Source organism: Sminthopsis crassicaudata, chromosome 6 (genome assembly GCF_048593235.1).
Source record: "Sminthopsis crassicaudata isolate SCR6 chromosome 6, ASM4859323v1, whole genome shotgun sequence".
Taxonomy (NCBI): domain Eukaryota; kingdom Metazoa; phylum Chordata; class Mammalia; order Dasyuromorphia; family Dasyuridae; genus Sminthopsis; species Sminthopsis crassicaudata.
Window position 1 is genome coordinate 184,570,968 of NC_133622.1, and position 21,965 is coordinate 184,592,932.

The following is a 21,965-nucleotide window of genomic DNA, read 5'->3' on the forward strand; positions in this document are numbered from 1 at the left end:
GATACATAGATACATAGATAGATATGAATAGACAGACAGATAGATAGGCAGACGGATGGATACGTGGATGGATGGATGGATAGATAGATAGATAGATAGATAGATAGATAGATAGATAGATAGATAGACAGACAGATGGATAGACAGATAGATAGATAGATAGATAGATAGATAGACAGACGGATAGACAGACAGACAGATAGATAGACAGACAGACAGATAGATAGAGGAATACAAAAAGAATATTCTGTTTCTCGCCTTGAAAGAGCTTAAGGAGGGGGTGAGAAGAGGTGGAGGAAGTAGGAAGAAAGCCGGCTACCAAGTGAGAGGTTGATTTAGAATAGAAGGATCACAGATTTAGATTTGGAAGGGGCCTCAGAGACAATCTGTTCCAATCTCTTGTTGGAAAAGACCAGGTCCTAGTTGGACCTGTGCAGCAAATATGTTCAAAGAATATTTGGAACTAGGACCCCTGAGTGTTTCCACTTACATAAGTACACATCTATCCATTTATTATAAGATCAGTAAATTAAATTTAAGTAAGTTCTTAGTGTATCATGCTGTTTTCCTTTGACTCAGTAGGTGAGTAATTACAACACTCTTAGTTCATTGAATTATAATTCTTTGATTTCAACCCAACTCAGAAAGTCATTGATGGGGGAAGAGACTGGAGGGATCAATTAGTTCAATCCCTTCATTTTACAGATGAAGAAATGGTGGTCCCAAGAGGGTAAATGATTTGTTTAAGTTTATTAGAACAAAAGATGGGACTAGGACTAAGATCTCCTAATTTCCAACCCTGTGATCTTTTCACAGTGCTTCATATGACTTTCAGTGTCCCTTTCTCTATGAAGCCTGCCTAAATTTTCCCCCTTTCCATTATTCACCCTTGAACCCTTTGCCCTTGAGGAACTTTCAGACCTGTAATTATATGGAGAGAGACTAGACCTTGGGACAGCTAGGTGGCAGTGGATAGAGCACTAGCCCTGAAATCAGGAGGACCCGAGTTCAAATCTGGTCTCAGTCACTTAACACTTCCTAGCTGTGTGACCCTGCGCAAGTCACTTAACCCCAGCCTCAGGGAAAAAAAAAAAAAAAAACAAAAAGAATCCCTGGTGGTTCAACCATCTCATTTTTAAAATAAGAAATGTTGAAACTTAAAGTTGAAGGTGGTAAGTAACAGTGCTGGGAGATGATGGAGGCTTTTTGATGTCAAATCCAATCCCTTCCCCTGGTAGTGAACTAAGTATTCAGCAGAGGAATAACTCCACAGCGAAGACCTTACTGAACTTTTAGATGGGCACTGCAATTTTGCATTTGGCTCTCTAATGGGATTGAATTATTAAAATCCAGGTCTTTTTGTCATTGAGTGTGTGGTAGGTAATATCCCCTCAATTTCTCCCCCCAAAATTTGTGTCCTGCTTTTCTAGTGATGAATATTTTTGAATTTTGCTAGGAAGACAGGACACACAATTTCTCAATCCCAGTGACTATTTTAGAGAATGATTGAAAAGGAATGTAACCTGTCAAGGGTAACTTTTAGATACTGCACACACAATGTGATGTGTTTTTGCACATGCTAATCTCTGAGCTCTTTCTATTCCTTCTAAGGCTAGCTCAGATCCCTCCTGCTTCTACCCACACTGATTTTCCATTCATCTGAAGTGGTCTAGAGGCAGAATTCAATTTAATTTAATGAACAAGTATGTACAAAGGTCTGGGGCTTAGCATCTAGTTATGAAGCTGAAAAAAATGAAGTTGGCCCTGCCTTCAGGTAGCCTACACTCTAATAGGGGCAGAAGCAAGGCTAGATTCCATACTAAATATGTGTGCTACACGGCAGAATGTGATGGAGCAAAGGAGAACTCCAGATCCACTGCTCTAGGACAATTTGAGGAGGAGGGCTGGTCCTCGTTCTTATTCTGCCATGTGACTTTGTGCAGCTCCGTTTCTCTCTGAACCTCCCAATCCTTCCATCTGTAAAAGAAGATTATGATACTTTCCCTCTATTGCTTCTCTTGCATAGGGTGGTTGTGAGGTAATAAAGGATTATGTTAATTGTGGCACTTATTGATGTTATGATATTTAGTAATTAATAGTAAACTGTTTTCTATCATAACTTCATTATTTCTTGTATTTAAGGCTATTATTGTAAGATCCTTAATGAAAAGAAACATATTTAAGCCTCTATGAATCCTCTACAATACCTAATATGGGCCTATAACACCTAAATATCATAATATTTAGAGGTAGAAATTAATTTACAGATCATCTTCCCACATAAATGGAAATAGCGCTACAGAGGAGAAGTTATTTACCCAAAGTGACATTGAGAGTAAATAGCTGAACTGGGATTCCATCTCAGGTCCTCTCACTCTAACTAAGGGCTCTTTCAGCTAATATGTTCCATAAATTCTTCTTTGAATGCTACAAAACAGGGGGTTTTGACTTGGGATTTGTGAATTTTAAAAATATTTTGGTAACTGGATTTCAGTATAATTGGTTTTTATTCTGCAGTCATATATATCTCATTTTGGGCACTTAAAAATTATTCCGAGAAGAGATGGTTTATATTTCAGACTCTCACAGGGGCCATGACATAAAATGTCAGCTATGATTAAAGGTTGGCCGTTGTACCCTGAGGGCCAAATCCTGCCTAACACTTACTTTTGCATGGAAAATAATGATTTTTATATTTTAAAATTAGGTGTTTAGTAAAGCAAAAATCATTTTTAGCTCAGGTTGTGCAAAAATAGGTGGTGGACCAGATTTGGCCCTTGGGCTGCAGTTTGTTCACCATTAGTATAGTGTTCTGTACAATACTTGATATCCAGAATCTGGAGTTGGGCTCCCAGGACTGTGGTATAGCTCAGGGAAGTCAACTCTCCATGCTTCAGCTGGTCCATTTTCATATCTTTGAAAAACTATCAGGAGAAATGTGACTAAAACCTAAAACTCATTAGTTAGTCAGTCAATCAATAAGCAGTTCTCTGTGTCAGGTTCTATGGATACTAAGAAATCCAAAAATAGGTTCCTTGTCTCTGGAGATTTCATTCCTGTGACCAGAGTCACTGTTAACTTCTCTGGTCCCATTGGGCAGTTTTTGGCCTTTGAAATGGCATAATGCACTACCCTGCGTGATTACGGTGATTCTAATCATATATCAAAACATTGAAAACTTGAAGCCATGTCATATAGAATCAGTGTAAAGAAATGAGAATGAATAAGAGAAATCTTGGGAGGAGCATAATCATTGCCTTTAAATATCTCAAGATTTATTACAAGAGAAAAACCCTAATTCCATGTGGTTCCAAGAGGCAGAACTGGAAGCAATGTGCATAAATTAGAAAGAAGACTAGATCTGAAGAAGGGATTGAGGTTTGAATTCTGCCTGTTCCTTAATAACTCTGTGAGCTTGAATATGTTACTTAACCCATCTAGATCTTATTTCCTTCATGAAGATTAAAGCCCCTTCCTGCTATAAATCCTAGTTTTCAGCTCAGTTATACCTAACAGTCAATGTTGGCCAGTAATGGAACAGTCTGACTTGGAAGGTGATGAGTTCTCCATTCCTGAAAAGGTTCAAACAGAGGCCAGAAGACCACCTGTCCAGAATATTGCAATAAAGATCATTCTGCTGGATAGGCTAATCACCTCTATGATGTCTTCTGATATCCTAAGAAACGTCCTGCATTCCATAGGGAATAGAGAGTATTGAGATATTCAGAATAGTTGAGGGAAAATTACTGTACTTGTTTTCATACATCAAGGCTTAGGAAAACCAGATGACATCTACAAATCTAAATGAAGCTGATCATATCTTGGTGGTGATTTTTCATTTTTACAGATGAGGAAATTGAGACTCAGAGAGGGAGAGTGGCCCAAAGTCACACAAAGAGTGCCTGGAAATGCTTGGATAAAACTTGGATTTCCTGATTCCCCATCTCTTGCTCTTTCCCCTGATCTATTGCTGCCTCTCAGGTTAGCTAGCAGCCTGTAAATTTCCACTCCACTTTAATTATGGGCTTAGTGATTTTTAATCAAAGCAGACCTAAAGCAAAGCAATTCCAGCTAAAGTTGAGCATCTTCTTCCTTCAACCTTCTTCTTCATAAGATTCATTATATTACATCGATACAAAAATTCAAATGATGTCCTGTGCCAGTGATTGGAAAATTAGAAGTCTTTGCCAGAATTAAGGGGGCAAAGAATGGAGTTTATATCTTTTAGGGGAGGACTAGGAAGTAAGGAATAGTGAATTGGAATTAGAAAGAGCTAGGTTTGAGTCTTCCCTCCAACACTAACTAGCTATGTGATTGGGGACAAGTCATTAAAATCCTCTGAATATAAATGTAAAATAAAGAGGGTCTGATTTAATGATGTCCCAGGTCATTCCAGCTCTAAATCCATGATCTTAAATTTTTAATTCAGAGAATAAGTAGTCAGTACAGAGGAGAACAGACCTCTCACTAGATTTAAAAATCATAGATTGTCAAAGCTGGAAAAAATAACACAGACAATATTTAGTTGCTTGCTTTTTGATTTTATCTCATATTTCTCCCTTTCCCCTACTCTTTTTTCTAGCCAAAATGGATTATTCTTTGCCTTCTGCTTTGGCTTTAAATTTTCTTGTTTCAGTGATTTTGCTGTGTTCTTTATCTAGGATGACTATTTCAGAGGACCTTGATTTTAGTCCCAAGCCTATTGCCACTAATATACTGTGGAACCTAAAAGCAGGTTCAGTCACCTATCTAAACCTTAGTTTCCTCATTGATAAAATCGAAGTTGGGTAAGATGATTTCCAAGTTTCCCTCTAGTGTGGATTCTATGACTTTTGACTCTGTATATAGGAAACTGAAGCCCAGAGAGAAGAAATAGTGAGTGACTTTCCCAGTGTCCCACAGTTAATAAGTGGGAGAGTCAACGTGAAACCCAGTTGAGCATTTGTCTACACTATGGAGCTTCCATTCACTGACAACAGGTTAAGTATTTAGTTCCCTTCTGGAGTCAGGGAAATTCAAAATCCTGGCTGAAAGGGACATGTCCATGAAGCCAGAGTGAACCCCACTCAGTACTGAGCTCCCCTCAAGGCTCCGGGGAAGAGTTAATTCCTTTGTTCTTTCAGCAGCACGACATGGAGGCAATGCTGGAAAAAGGGCTAGTGCTGAGCTTGTCTCAGGTTCTTCTACTACAGAAATGACTTTAATTATATTTGCTCAGCCCATCTTATCAGATGTAATAAGAGCTGATGAACACAAAGTGCTTTGTAATCCCCAAATGCCAAATAAACGTGATTTGGAGTTAGAAGATGTTTGTTCAGTCACATATAACTCTGTGACTTTGGACAACCCCCCCTTGTCCCTTTTTAGGAAAAGTCTAAAAAGAGATGGAGCTGGAACCTTCAATGTTGGAATGCTTTAATCTAATCATTGTCATGATATTGTTATTATTTGTTGAACCGCCTCATCTCTGATACATCATCTCAATGTAAATAATAATAACTGTTTCTTTGGGGGACGGAGGAGCCTTCCACAGTACTCTGATGTGGACCCACCCTCTTTCTCTAACATATCCCTTTTACCCTTCACCAGCTCTTTTCTGGAAACTTCAGTATTCCATGTTGGAAATTCCCATACTTAATACTTACACTGACAGGTCTCACTATCTAGTCACTAGAGCAGTAATTCTTAAACTTTTTTGTGTGTTATGGAAGTCAATCTGGTGAAGTCCATGGACCTCTTCTCAGAAAAAAAGTGTTTAAATGCATGAATGAAAAAGAATGGAATTACCAAAAATTAAATCTATTTGAAATATAGCTATTAAATCATTTTTAAAAAATTCAGAAACCTCAAATTAACAATCTCTGCCCCATGATTTTTTCCCCTATGTCATCAGAAAAAAGGAACCGATCAGACTGGCCTGAGTGAACATCTTTCCCCTCCTTATACATCCCATTGACCTTCACCACAGTGGTTGTGTTGCCCTAGTGTAAAGGATTTAGAAACTTCATAGATGTCTATTAAGGTGAATGACAAGTGCTTGGAAAAGGCTGAATGTGTCAAGTATGAGGGTATCCTCTTGTAGGACCATCACTGACGCCCTCCTCTTTTTGTAAAATCTTAAAGTTGTGCCCTCCATGTCCTTGATCACCTACCAATCCCTATATTTCATATGTAATCTTCCTTTATGTGAAGGGCCTATGCAACACAGATTTGTTTGTTTCTTTTGTGAAGCCCCCCTAATTTGCTGTTCTAAACTGGGACAAACATAAACCTAGCCCCCCTGCCTCAATCAGAGAGACAGACAGCAAGGACCAAAGCACATTAGATTTCTAAAGTAAAAGTGGAAAACTTTCTAACTGCTCATTTGTATTTCCTGCAGTTGATCTGATCTCCAAACCTGAGCACAGCTGTGATTTGACAGCTTAATCACAACTGCAATGTAGTCTCCCCACTGAATTATGCAATTGCTGCAATAGGGAGTCCTCCTGCTTTCCAGACCAACCATCAAGAGCAGCTTCATGTCTCCACATTACTACTACTGTAGGACACAGACTTATCATTTTCTATCCAGAGCCTTCCCCCTGGACAGCTCTCCATAGGGTCCCAGAAAAAGACATAAAACCCCCAACAAAAAGATCATTTCTCTTGATAAGTTATCTCCCAATCCCAAAGCAAGGTGATTTCTTTTTTTTTTTTTTTTTTGTGGGACAACCTTTTTCTTTTTATTTTTTTTTAATTTTTTATTATATATATATTTTTTATAATATTATCCCTTGTATTCATTTTTCCAAATTATCCCCTCCCTCTATTCCCTCCCCCCGATGACAGGCAATCCCATACATTTTACATGTGTTACAATATAGTCTAGGTACAATACATGTGTGTGAATATCATTTTCTTGTTGCACAATAAACTTTAGAATCCGAAGGTATAAGAACCTGGGCAGACAGATATTAGTGCTAACAATTTACATTCACTTCCCAGTGTTTCTTCTCTGGGTGTAGTTATTTCTGTCCATCATTGATCAACTGGAAGTGAGTTGGATCTTCTTTATGTTGAAGATTTCCACTTCCATCAGAATACATCCTCATACAGTATCATTGTTGAAGTGTATAGTGATCTTCTGGTTCTATTCATTTCACTCAGCATTAGTTCATGTAAGTCTCTCCAAGCCTCTCTGTATTCCTCCTGCTGGTCATTTCTTACAGAACAATAATATTCCATAACCTTCATATACCACAATTTACCCAACCATTCTCCAACTGATGGACATCCATTCATCTTCCAGTTTCTAGCTACAACAAAAAGAGCTGCCACAAACATTTTGGCACATATATGTCTCTTTCCGCTCTTTAGTAGTTCCTTGGGATATAAGCCCAGTAGTAGTACGGCTGGGTCAAAGGGTATGCACAGTTTGATAACTTTTTGGGCATAATTCCAGATTGCTCTCCAGAATGGCTGGATTCTTTCGCAACTCCACCAGCAATGCACCAGTGTCCCAGTTTCCCCACATCCCTGGAGAAGTATTATAATGAATTCACAGGATTTCAAACTTTTGTTAAATTCATATCTGCAAATAAAGACGTATAAGACCACATGTGGTCACTTTATCTAGAAGTATAATTTCTCTACTTTCTAAAACTTTCAAGTATTAGGACTATAAACAATGAATTTATTAATCAAAAAATGTTTGAAAAGGGCAATGAGAAGTAAAACTGAGACAAGTTTTTAAAAGACCTCTTGTAATTCCGGAGAAACTGAGGCAAGATAGAGATTAGAGAGTATTTAATAATTTATTTGAAAGGGAGAGATTTACTGGGACCAAATGAATCCATGGTTTGGTTCCAGGGCTGAATGAGATTTATAATCTCCAAGAATCCAGCAAACAATGTGAGTTCTCAATGACATATATGCACATGGCTCAGACTCAGGGGGTAAACTGAGGTAGGGGCGGAGTCAGAGTGCTGAGAGCAAGTCCGGGACTCTGACAGAGTGGGGTGAGCCACTGGAGATGGGGGGAGGTACCTTGTCTTCTCATTATTTGGAAACCTTTAAAAACCTGAATATCCACAGACACAAATACTCAGTAACAGATAGATGACCAGGGTAAAGATTCCTTTACCAAGTATTCAGGGTATAATGACTACCTATAACCAGGTTGGAAACAGCAAGGTATAACATATAACCAGACTGGAAATGGCAAGGTATGACATAATTGAATTGCATTAACAGTTTCTTATTGACCATTGCTCTGATCATAGAAATTAGTTACAGGAGGAAAAAATGCAGGGACACAACCATAACATAAGCAGTTAAAACTTAACTTTCAGCAAAACAGGATAAAATAGCTTTAATTCATTTTTACTTCAGTTAATTGCCCACTAACTGTAGAGCTTTAAAAACTAACCAATAGCATTAACTATAAGCCCAAAGATTTTTACTTCTAATAACAAATTCTATTAACCAAGATTCAGACAAATCCTAAACAGATATTTACCATAACCTTATATTTATAACAGTAAGAATTTGTCTCAGTATGTTCACTTCTTTTATATCTAAGTAGATATTTCCATAAGTGAACATTACATATACAAATCAATTTTCTTTTAAAAATACCCTATACATAGACAAATATTCCAAATTACATATTGTCCATAACAGAAACATTTTCAAAAGGACAAGGAAAAACTATTATTTTCAGAAGCCCTTTAAATATAATCAAACTTATATAGAATACCCAATTCCACATAAAAGAATCTGAAAGATTCTTAAAAATATCAATTAAACAGTAGAAGCAATTAATATTTGAGCTACCGTTTGTTTAAAAAAAAAAAAACCACCATCTTAATGGGGGGAGGAGGATTAAACTGTCCCTTTTCCATGTGGTCACCCTTCCCCCATTTCACCATGCTTCCTGGCCCCAACTTCTCTCAGCTAACCTTTTTAAGGTACCATTTCCCCCAGGATCCAATCTGCCAGCTAAAGACAAGCTCCAACCTCATGGGGTATCTCCTTTTCCATGGCAAATGGCAAATTCATTAGGTATTTGTGCCTTTTTGTTTCCCATTTCTAGAGAGCTATTTTCCTCTCTCTTCTTCCTTCTCTCACACCATCTTTTCCTGTCCCATCTCTATCTCTCTCCTCCCAATGCTTACTTGCTCAAACCTCCGACATGCTTTAAACACTCCCAGAAGTATTCTCTGTGCATATAGGACTTCCCTGTGGGTGGGATCTTGGCCATATTGAGATAGCTTCGTAATAGGTGATGGCTCTCTCACTGGTTGCTGTGTGTGAGACCTCACAGGCCCTTTATAAGCCCACTGCAGACAGCAGTCACTCTCTTTAACCTGGCTCCCTAGCCTGGGGTAGCTAAGCCAAGCTGATGGATAGATATTAATTTTTTTTTGCCAATCAATCTTTCCTGTCCCTTGTCTTTAAATCACTTTTTTTTAACTTTAAACTTCAAGATTCGCAAATAACTTTGAACCAAATTTCATAAAACTTAATACATATGCCCAACAGAGCATAGTTTACAAATTATCCAATACTTCTAGAAAGCAACATATCATCTAAATAGGGAGATACAAACAGGACCTCCCAAGGTAAGCTACTGGCATTTGAGAACCGTGGCACAACACTCTGATCCTGAGCAAATCACTTTCCCTCAAAGAAAACTGGATTACAAAATGAAGGAATTGTAAGACATGATCATGTCCAACATTCTTTATAATGTCATTTCCAACTCTTTCATTCAATATTATTAGGCTCCTTCTTATTGTAATATTGACTCATTGCTGGGCAAATAAGTCACTTAACCCCCGTGTCTCAGTTTCCTCATATGCAAAATGAGCTGGAGAAGGAAAAGAAAAATCACTTCAGTATCTGTCAAGAAACCAACCCCCAAATGGAGTCACAAATAGTTGGACATGACTGAAATGACTTGAATAACAACAATAAATTCCATTGTAACATCTGTTGTTTGTGTGATTCCATAATATATTGTACATGTATGTACATATATGTATATATAGAAAGAAACTGATTACAAAAATATTTAAGACTGTTCTTTTTGTGGTGGCTAAAAATTGGAAATCAAAGGGCTGCCATCAATTGGCTGTGGTATGTGTTTGTGGTGGAATATTATTGTGCTATAAGAAATATGAGCAGGCAGATTTCAGAAAAAAACATTAATATTGTTAAAATTCCTCTAAGCACAATTAATCTCTCTTCCCACCAAAATATTCCTAATTGCAAAGTCAGTTTTAGAGGTTATAAGTTGTCCTGAAAGGTCCATTCTTGAGGTTTCTACACAGGTCCTACACAGGTCTCAGTCTCCAGACTGCAGTCTCAGCTATCTGTAATGTTTGGTAAGGTCTTTCTCATTCTCCTTCCAGGACTTAGTAAGCACTCACTCTCCTGAAAATGCAAACCAAAAAAGGTGTTTTCTGGGTCACTAATCCTTGCTTTCTATGGGCTAAAAAGGGTGAGGACACCTCCAGTATATAATTCCTTAAAAACTTATACTTTATTTTAAAATAGGATCTTTCCATTTTTCCTTCCAAATAAAGTAAACCAGTCCCATATGGAGAAAGTCCCAGATCACTTCTGGGGACAGTTCTAATTCTTTAATAAAGCAAGGGGAAGCGGGGGAAAGCTATCTCAGTTTCCCCACTGGTGTCATTTCATTAAAACTGAACTTGAATATTTTGGAGGCAGGCTCCCTCTCTTCTCCTCAATACCTTTTTAGTTATCTTTAGATATATTACATACTTTTCAGATATAATTTGTTTTGCAGTTATACATATCCCTATACATCAAAATCTCTTGCTTTTACTTCTTTGTTAAAGGAAGAAAGTAAGGCAAATCTTAAGATTCAGAATATAAGTAATATTAAAATAATTTTGGACCAAATTTCACAAAAATTTATATCACATATCTAGAGGGGCTGACAAATGTTAAAAGTCAGCTCATACAAATTTTACAAATTATCCAATATACAATTTAGAAAGCAATATGGTCTAATTAGGAGATGCAAACATGTGACCTCTTTAGGTAAGTTACCAGAGAACCAAAAAAATATTTTTAATTAAAATCAAATCAAATGCAGATTTAAATTTCTAGTATCAATACTTTAATATTAATTGCACACTTATTTATAAATCTCATGCCAGAATAAACAAGTTCACAATTTTAGCACGTACTAGTTAATAATTATTATCTCATACAATTTCAAAATCAGAATTGCAATTTAAACACACACACAGCCCCCAAATTTAAGATGGCAGAAAACTGTCCTTTCAAGTTCATCTATAGTATTTTAGGAAATTGGCAGATTTTAGGATCCTGGGGGAGAGGGTCAAAGAAATTTGGACCCAGATGTCCGGTCTGTGATCCAGGGACTAGCCCACCTTCTATGACAGAAATGCTGGAGGAGGGAACCATGTCAAAGATGTTGGGGCAAATTCCAGATAAAAATGCAATAGATTAATTCATTAGCTAACTGAGAGATAGTATCAGGCAACTTAGTCTCAAAAACTCCAGAATCTGCTAAAATTTTTTTTTTTTTTTTTTTTTTTTTTTAGCATTTCTGTACCTTTAACTATTTCTGCAGACCCAAATTGGCCAATTCTAGGTCCACAGAAATATGTCAGGTCTTTTTTTTTTCGGTGTGGCAGTTGAAAACTTTCACCATCTCAGAACTAGTCCATTCTTTATCTAGCTGAAAGCTATTTGCATGTCCAATTATGTACAAAAAAGCATTTACAATTTTAAAAAAGATCATTTCCTTTGTAATTTGGCTGACATAAAAAAAAAAAAGCAAACACAGGCTCACACACACACACACAAACTGCTTTTCTAAATCAATTAAGTTCTAGTTCTCAGCCCCACTTTGGGATGGAAACAGAGAGGAGAGTTCTGGAGCCAAAACCTTTAGAGTTGGCCGGCTGGGTATGGGAAGCTCCTTTGAATTTACACCCAATAGTGGATAGTTCCTCTGAGTGAGCTGGGCACCTGCCCAAACTAAAGAATAGTATTCAACCCTATATATTTTGGTATTTCATCCCATTTTTTCCCCCAAGAGCTATCTTCCTGGGACACTAGATAGGTTTTTAGAGCCAGATACCTTAGATTGTTCCTTTTCCAAGGTTCACAGTTTCTTAACCTTTCTGATGGAGGATTCAACCCATCTTACCAAAAGAAAATGTGAGAATCCTTACCGACTTGAACCTCCTAGAATTTCCCAATAATCAAAGGGAAATAGGAGTCTTTTACAGACTTTAACTGCTTGTATTCTCCTAACTCCAGTCACTCAGGTGGTTACTAGTTCTTGGCAAAAGGAAAGTCCTTTTATAGATCTGACCACTTAGAGTCTCTCTTCCCCCTCACCTTGCTTGCCCTACCTGGGTTTGCATTTACCTGACTGATTTCAAACTTTTCTCAGCTGGCTTATTTCCTGGTCTGAATTAATTCTCTATCTTTGCTCGCCCAGTTTCATTTTTTTGTTTTCTCTAAGTGTCTCCCTTTAGCTCAGTGTCCTGAGCTGAGAACTCCCCGGAGGGCTGGAGAGACTCCTTACATACAGGGAATATCCTGGACGAACCCTCAGGCTTTGTGGGACATGAACCTTACCCAAATTAAAAATCAGAGACTTTCCAGGTAACAAAAAAAAAGCAAAAAGGAATTTATTACCATCTTACAAGAAAGGGCAACCTTAATAGAAGACAAGGTGTCAGTAAAGGAATGCAAATCATAAACTGCAAAACACAAGATTTATAGACAAAAAATTCCTCCCTTCTCTGACCTTTTCTCCCATTATCTGGGGAGGTCCAGACTTATACTCTAATGATGGAACAAAATAATATTAGTAAAAATCAAACTCTTAATTCAAATTTCTCTGGAGAACTGCTATACAAGCAGATATTCTTCATGAGAGAATTCTGTTACCTGAATTCCCAAAGCCATCATTGCCTTTAAAAGAAGTACTTAAATGCTAATTAAGAAGTGGTGGTGGTGATGGGGAACAGGAGGGGAAATGTTCATCCAAGACAATTGAACACCTGCAGCTTTTTTGCTATAGCTCAACTTGTTATTACAAAGTCTCAAGTCACAATTACGGCATAGTACAAAGTGACTGAAAAACAATTCTCTTACCCTTAGCAATCTAATTCCACTTGAGAAATGACTGGTAAGCTTCAGCAGAGCAAAGGAAGAGCCAGATTAAAGTATAATTGGGAAATATTTAACAAAATAAATAAACAATAGAGCATAAATAATGTTAATTTATTTTTTAACTCAATACAAGGATCTCTTTGCAAGCTTTCATTTTTGAATTTGACAATACTGATGTAATCAATCAATAAACATTTATTAAGTGCCTGCCATGTGTTGGGCACTGTGTTAAATACTGGGGGTAAAAAAGAAGCCTAATAACAATAGAAAAGAGATCATCATCAAAATCATCATCATCCCTGTCTTTCTGCCTCACATCCCAATAGTGCCTTCCCCTGGAAGACCATTTTCTATGTAGATATTATGTACTTAACATGTAAGTGCTGAGTTATATTTAATTCATTTTTCTAAATCAATATGCAGCCTACAAGGATTTCTTTGTAGATCTCCATTTTTATTTAAGTTTGATACCATTGATGTAATTAATTAAAAAGCATCTATTAAGTGCCTACTATATATTAAGTGACTACTGTCCATGTACATGTTATGTAACTTGTAAGTACTTAATTTTATACAAGTCTTCTCCATTATAATGCAAGCACCTGGAATATATCCACAATGACAACAAAAATAACTATTAATATTTATATGGATCTTCTATGAGTCAGGCACTATGCTAAGCCCTGGGAATACAAAAAGATGCAAAAGATCATTGCTGCCCTTAATTAAGGAGTTTACAATCTGACAGGAGAGAAGACTAATAGCATTCTGTGGATGAATTCTGGGGAAACAATCTCTGGGCTCCTAGATAAGGTGGGGAGACCCCCTACCCTGCTACAGTGAGTCTCTTAGCTGAAGATTAACTTTCAGGTCCCATTGTAAGCTTCTTCATTGATTGAATAAATTCACATGACCAGTAGATGGTGCTAGTTCAGAAGACAGATTAATTTTGTTTTTCCTTTTTCTTATTGCATTATGGTTCTCAAAAATCCCAACTATGTCCAGACACCCAGCTCACCATCCTTGAACAAAATGATCCTTGCTAGTTTATCTTTTCTTTAAAGAGCTTAGTCAGTTGTTGAGGGTTGGAGTTCTTTTGGCTGCTTTTTGCCATCATTCCAGTTTCTGCTGCTGATACAATTCAACTGGGCAGAAGAAAGACAGACTTTAGTTTAAAAAAAATCTCTGCCCTCTCCCCCACCTACCATACTTTGGATTTGATACATGAAGCTTTATAATAAGTGCAGAGGGGAGTAATATGAACACTCTGATTCAGACTCATGGGTTCTTGGTAAGGGGTGAAATGGTAGCTTTCTCAAAATTGTGAAATCAGAATTTTTTTTTTTTGCTAGCCTTAACTTTCTTCCCTTTGTGGGTTTATCTCAAAACTGTTATGGGATTCCTTCACCCCCGAGCCCCAGAAAAGATGATCTTAGAACTGCCTTCACATTTAGAACTAGGAGGGATTTTAGGAGCTTATCTGGTCCAAAGCTACCTTTTGTGGATGAGCAAACAGATGCCTAAAGAGTGACTTTTGTGAGGTCACATAAATGACAAATAGTGGAATCAGAACTTGAATCCAAGGCTTTAACTGGAAATATATTGCTCTACCTCATTCACATTATGAAATGATAAATTCCCATCTCCAAAACACTTGTAGGTTTAAAAATACGGTTTTCCCTTAATCTTTGTAAAGTAGAATATGAATAAAGACTTGCTCGTTGAAAAAAATGAACAAAAAGTAGATTGTGTGTTACCCTAAGTTACAGGTGAAGAAACAGGTAAGGATATGTATATATATATATATATATATATATATATATATATATATATATATATATATATATATATATATATAGATATAGATATATAGATAGATAGATATAGATAGATATATATATATAGATAGATATAGATAGATATACACATATAGATAGATATACACATATAGATAGATAGATAGATAGATAGATAGATAGATAGATAGATAGATAGATAGATAGATAGTGAAGCTCCTTGTCCAAGGTTATACCTCTAGTTAACGGTCTAGGTGAGACTCAAATCTAAGTCTTGTGACTGACAGCCCAGAATTCTTTCTGCTTTCTTACCCCCATAGGGAACAACTGGCAAGGACATTATTGGGGTCAAAGTCATAGAAAATGAAGCTACTCGGTAATTGATAGTATTTCACTACGTGTTTAATTTGGGGGCACCAGTTCTTACTTTACCCTTTCCTCACTGAAGTAGTGATATCATAGGACATCCACCCCATGTTGGGTGTTTATCTGGGAGTGACACAAGAACAGATTGCAATAATACCCAATATCATATTGTAGTCAGGCAGTAGGGTATAGTGGAAAGAGAACTGACTCTGGTGTTAGAAAACCTGGGCTTAAGTCTCATTATTGACACATCCTGATTGTGTGATTGGACAACTTAGTCTCATATCTCAATACCCTAAGCAACCTATATAACTAAAGGGAATATGTGTCAGACATTGTACTAAATACTGGGGACACAGAAAGGGAGCTTATATTCTAACAGGGGAATTGAAATCTCAGCTCTTCCACTTTGGAAACCTTGGAAAAGTCAGTCAGTCTGTCAATAAGGATTTATTAAGTGTCTACAATGTGCCAGGCACTATTTCTAAACTCTGGAAATTAAAAAAAAAAAAGGCAAAAGCCAGCCCTTGCTTTCAAGGAGCTCCCAATAATGGAGGAGATTAAAATCTCAGTTCTTCCATTTAGTACCTTTTAACCTTTTGGAAAGTCAATGACCTTTCTGTATTTTTTTCTCTAGGAGTTTCCTGTGCCAATGAAATTCAGTCCTGAGTCCCCGTTATATCCTAAGTTCATTATAACAGTGCTAAAGTAGGATGCATGAGGGGAAAGTTAATCCTACAGGATCAGAACTGGCTTCCTTGAAGAGGTGGTATTTGAGCTTGGATTTAAAGAATGAATAGAGATTCAACATGCAAAACCTGGAATTAAGGGCTTCCGGTGTGAACAAAGGCATAAGGGCAGAGGAGAAATTTGGTGTCTGGGATACAGATCTTTTTCTAGTTTGCATGGAAGAGAGTAATATTGTGAGGCGAAAGATATCCCAACAATATTAGGTCCCCAGGTCGGTGTTTCGGGTATGGCCAATGAATCTGCAAACTCAATTTGTCTCCACATTTTGGGGCAAAGATTTATGCTGCTGACAGCAGGCTAAATTCCAAGGGATTTTAGCAAAGGTCCAGAAGCAAGAAGATTAATTTTATAGGAAGGAGAAACAGAGATCATGTTCAAGTCACTGATTTGCTAATTTTATGACTTAGAGGTACAATTGAGGAGGGGTAGGGGTGGCTATGGCTTCTAGTAGAGTTATGAACAGAGATAGAGCAGCTCCCATCACTGACCAACAGATTATTTCTTCCCTGACAGCCAGGATTTTTATGGCATTCTCACGGCCTTAGAGTTTCTCAGAAATTGCCACATTCTCCTAAGAGCTACACGTCATCAGTAGGAATAAGGCTGGAAAGAAAAGTCTGAAGAGAACACACTGTAGACAAATGGTTGAATACTGCAAATTAGAAATGAGTTTTATCTGTTCCCCTCAAGCAGTCCATTTTTTTTCTTCAGGGCTATTAGAGATGGAAAGTGCATGTGAAAGTGAGCAAGTTCACAAACTAAACCTCACACTCTTAAAAAAAAATCAATTATTCTTGAAACCCTTCTGCAACATGTAGAACTCTGGGGTTCTATGGTTCTAGGTACTATCTTTTTGAGCATTTTCTAACTCCATGAATCATTTTATAATTTCACAAACCATTGCATGGTCATGTAGAACATTCTGTATGTCTAGAAATGAGTCCTTCCTTTAGGTCTGGCTTTCCTCCCAGTTTGTTTAAATTAGTCATAGCCTCCGAGTCAGAGCAGTGGATAGGACCTTACATAAGCCTCAATAATGCAGATGATGGAGCTAAGCTAGGTAAAGAAACAAGGCTCTTCCAGGGTGGAACAGGGCTAGAGCTGAGACCAGAACCTACTGTCTCTCTATCAAAGTTTTTATTTGTTTTAGAACCACGCCTTTGAAGTCTTGCTATATTAGAAATATTTCTTTCAACTTAAATTTCTAGCTGCTTTCCCTCTACACTCTGTGTTACAGTTAACAACTGTCAGTGGGCTTGTACTTGGAGCCAAATTGATTTGCTTAGTGACTCAGAGGCTTTAGGAGTATCCTTTGTTTAAAGCAGACACTTTGGCTTCCAATCTATCAGTTTATTTTTTTCTATATTTTAAATTAAAACACTAATTAAAAATAAAAAAAAAACAAAAACACATGCATGAACATGTAGCATGATATCTCCCTTCTATTTTGGAATGAGTATAAGCAGGTGTATAGTATGCTGGTGTCCAAAAAGTTTTCAAAGGCTCAAGAGAAGATGTTATTGACCTTTGATCTCTCTGCAAATCAGTGAAATGAAAAGACTTGACCAGGTGGTACCTGAGATCTCTTATAACTTGGACATTACATTTCTGGATGAGATTCTTCCACTTTTCCATATCCATCATTCAAGGTCTGCCTTGTCTTTTATACAGAAATAGTCTTTCTTTAGTCTTAACAGCTTTGAATCTCTTGGGATTTTTTTATATTTTAATTTTTTTATTAAAGCTTTTTATTTACAAAACTTATACGTGGGTAATTTTTTTCAACATTGACCCTTGCAAAGCCTTCTGTTCCAAATTATCCCCTCCTTCCATCCCCTAGATGGCAGGTGGTCTATATTAAATATATTAAAATTGGAATTTTTTTAATCAGACTTATTTTACAGCACAAGGGCTTAGTGTAGTCCTGGCTGATATTCTGTCTTTTACTGTACTCCAATTTGTTTTGTTCTTGTTGTACTCTTCCCAATCATATTTTAAGGTCTGTGATAAAATAGTTTATATAAATCCTGAGATATAGGGACCCACTGGAGTTTAGCAAGTGGGGTGTGTGTGTGTGTGTGTGTGTGTGTGTGTGTGTGTGTGTGTGTAACATGGGGAGATATGAGTTAGGAATATTGTTTTGGTGGCTTTTGGAGAATGATGTATTAGAAAAAGGAATGACTTGAGGCAAGTAGAGATTGGAGGTTATTCCAATAATACAGATGAGAAGTGATGAAGGTCTGAATTAGGGTGATAACTGTTTAAGTTTAGAGAAAGGGATCTAGACAAAGGCTGTTGTTTGGAGCTAGAAACAAAATTTTACAGCTGATTATCTTAGATACAAGGAGTGAAGTAGGGTAAAGAATCAGAATGATACCTGAGGTTGCAAAGATGGGTAATTTCAACAATAATAAGGAAATTTGGGGGGACATAGTATGAGTTTTGTTTTGGACATATTGAATTTGAGATGCCCATAGGACATTGAGCTTGAAATTGTAATAGGCAGTTGGAAATTCATGACTAGAGATTCATGAGCTGGATCTCTAGATCTGGGAACCATTTCCATGTAGATGTAGTTAAACCTTTGGGAGCTGATGGGGCCGCCAAAGGAGAAAATACAGAGCAAAGAGGGCTCAGGACAGACCCTTGAGCTATATAGTTAGGGATGGGGGATGTCAATATTGATCTAGCAAAGGATGTTGAAGAGAGAGAATCACAAGAGCATAGCATCACGAAAACCAAAGAGGAAAGTGTATCTAGGAAAGAGTAGCCAATAGTAACCAATGTTGCAAAAAAGGTCAAGAAGGAGAAGATTGAGAGAGGATGTGTTCATTTAAATTTTCTAATTAAGAGATCTTTGGAGGGAGCAGTTTTTATTTAGCAATGAGGTCAGAGGCCAGATTGCAAAGGATTGAGGAGTGGGTAAAGAGTTAATGGAGGCATTGACAATAGATAATAGGAAGCTTTTGCAGGAAATTTGACTGTCACGGATCCTAGAGCTGCTTTCATTTGCATTTCTTTTAATTACTAGTGATTTGGAACAATTTTTCTTTTCTTTTTTTTTAATGGAAGAGGGAAACAATGGTGGAAAGAAAAAAAATAAATGCTTGTTAATTTAAAAAAATTAAAGTCATTTGCTTGACAATCAATAGTTTGAAAGTTCATTTGCTGCTAGGTGCACATTCTCTCAAGGTGCTTTCCAGTTTATTTTTTGTGCTAATGAGATACACAGCTGAGTTTTAGAGATTAGGAGCCAGAAGTTCTAGGTCTAGGACTGGAACCTTTGTGAGCCTCAGTTTCCTCATCTGTAAAATGAAGATAATAATTCTCTCACTTTTCACCTTATCACCAGGTCATTGGGAGGAAAAACACTTAGTAAATCTTGATGCTACACAAAAAAGGGTGCTATTATTCACATCTCTTCTAGCTCTAACATGCGGTGGATTCAGTGGTGGTACTGACCCCAATCCTTCTCTAACCTGGTCATAAGTAGATTGTGTCATTGTTTCTCCTGTTTTTATTGGAAATTTTCAGTTTAGACATTTCATAGTGTTATAGGTTTTAAAACTATAAAGAAATGTTGAGATCTAGTTCAATCCCCCTTAAAGAGGAGAAAACTTGAGTTCCCATGATCCTAGCCACACAGATAGTAAATAGCAGAATCCAGATTGTGCTTTTCACAAAACCTTTCAGTTACTCACTGAAGGAAACAGAGGATTGTTTCCTTAAGCAGCTCCTGAATTTAAAAAAAAATGATTGATTTAAAAAAAGGGAGAATAATTTTGCTTCCATGAGTCATAAGATGGCATTTTCCAAATGGCTCTGACCCACAAAATACTCATTCCTGTTAATATCAGTAATGAAGGTTAACGGTTACATCTTTAGAGCACTCCACCGGTAATTACTGCATGAATTGCCCAGAGTGTATCCATGGGAATAGTACTGATTGCAGGCAGAGAACTGGAAATAGAAACACTGTCCTGTTTGCTTCCCGATGGCATATGTCACCCACATCTGCATTTCTCAGAGACAGTGACCATTCTCTACACTCAAATTGCCTTCTGCTCCATACCAGTCAGCATATGTGACAAATGGATGACCTGCTGATTTTGTTTGAGGCTATTCTTTCTTCATCTAAGAAGAAAGATGCAAAAAGAAATGAAGGACTTAATGGTATAGGAAAGAGGTTAAATTGCATGGTGGGTGTCCCTCCAAGTGTGAAAAGCAGATGTTGTCATTTTGATAGACTTGTATTCTAGCATCCATAGCCCATCGGGGATAGAACTCTGATTTTGGAGAGTCACAGGTATTTGAGTGGGAATATTACAGTGCAGGAGAGGGAATACTAAAATTATAGAATATTTTGGGGGAAAGAAGATTAAAACCTAGAATATAGAAAATTGGAGCTAGAAGCTGACTTCTAAGAACATAAGATGCTAGATTTGAAAAGGTCCCCAGAATAACAAATATTAGGAGATAATAGTTGGGATGTTTGATCTAGGAGGAGCACAGGATATTAAAAGAAAGCACATTAGGATTCTAAAATAACTAAAGAATTTCATATCTTGATCCTGCAAGGAACTGCAGAAACTCTCCAATCCTTCCTAGACAATATATTGCATTGTTTCTAACTATTTCTGAGCAAATAGTTATCCACAGTCTACTTGAAGAACCTCAGAGAAGAGGGAACCGATTCCTAAGGGAATCAATGTTTACTACTTCTCCCTGGCTTTTGTGAAAACATTTTTCCTTTTATCAAGTCTAAATATGCCTAAATTCACACATTGCTTCCAGTTCTCACATCTGGAGCCAAGTAAAACAAATCCAACACAATTCCCACCCCCACCTTCCTTTTAAAAGTCTAAACCTTTTTTCCAAATGGCAGCGTCTTTAAAAGTTGAAGACAGCTACCATGTTTTCCCCTAAATCTTCTTCTCTCCAGTATAAGTACCCCCCAAGTCCTTCTCCTTCAGCATTTATTAATTCCCTTAGTTGGTAGTTTACTTGCCACATTACCATATATGAGAAGAGCTGAGGATGTAGCCATAAAATATTAGTTGTCAACTCTGAAATATAAAGGATAGCAGGAAGTAGAACACATCTCATATGGACCTGAGTGGTACTGAAGCAAGTAGCATATTTCTTACATGCATATATATTTATCACTTATGGTTTGTCTGCTGCCCTGTATGGCTCTGTCTTTTTGCCCTTTTATCTTCACTTAAACTTTTGCACCAAAAATCATTCTCCTTAGGAGAGAAAACAGAAGAAGGGTAAGACTGAATTGTTAAAATGTTTAGTCTATTGAACATAGAATGTTAGATCTAGAAGAAAACTTAGTGATCGATTAATGAAGCTTTCTTATTTTGCAAAATGATAATCTGATACCCATCCACAGAGATGAAGTGACTTAGCCAAAGTCACAAGGCTGTAGAAAGTGGGCATTAGTGACAAATGTCCAGGTTGTGAAATTTCAGATCAATTTTCTTTTTGTTGTTCTTCAGGTTCTATCTGTTCTTTTCATTCTGTGTTTTTCGCTACCTATTTAAAATGGCCTCTTGTTTCATTTCTTACAACACAATGGTATTCCATCACATTCACAAACCATAATTGATTCATCCTTTCCTCAATTGAAGGGCCATCCCCTTGGATTCCAGATTATTATTTTTTTTTGGCCACCACAAAAAGAATTGATATAAACATTTTTCTTTGTTCTATCTTTCTTTTATCTCTTTTGTAGCCTAGCAGCAATAGTATTAATGATAAAAAGGCATTTAAAAATACATAGACAATCCTGTTTTTCTTTTTTTTAATTAAATTTTCTCACATTATCCTTTGGTTGACGTAAATATCTGCCAAATTGCACAGCTATCTCAAATCTGA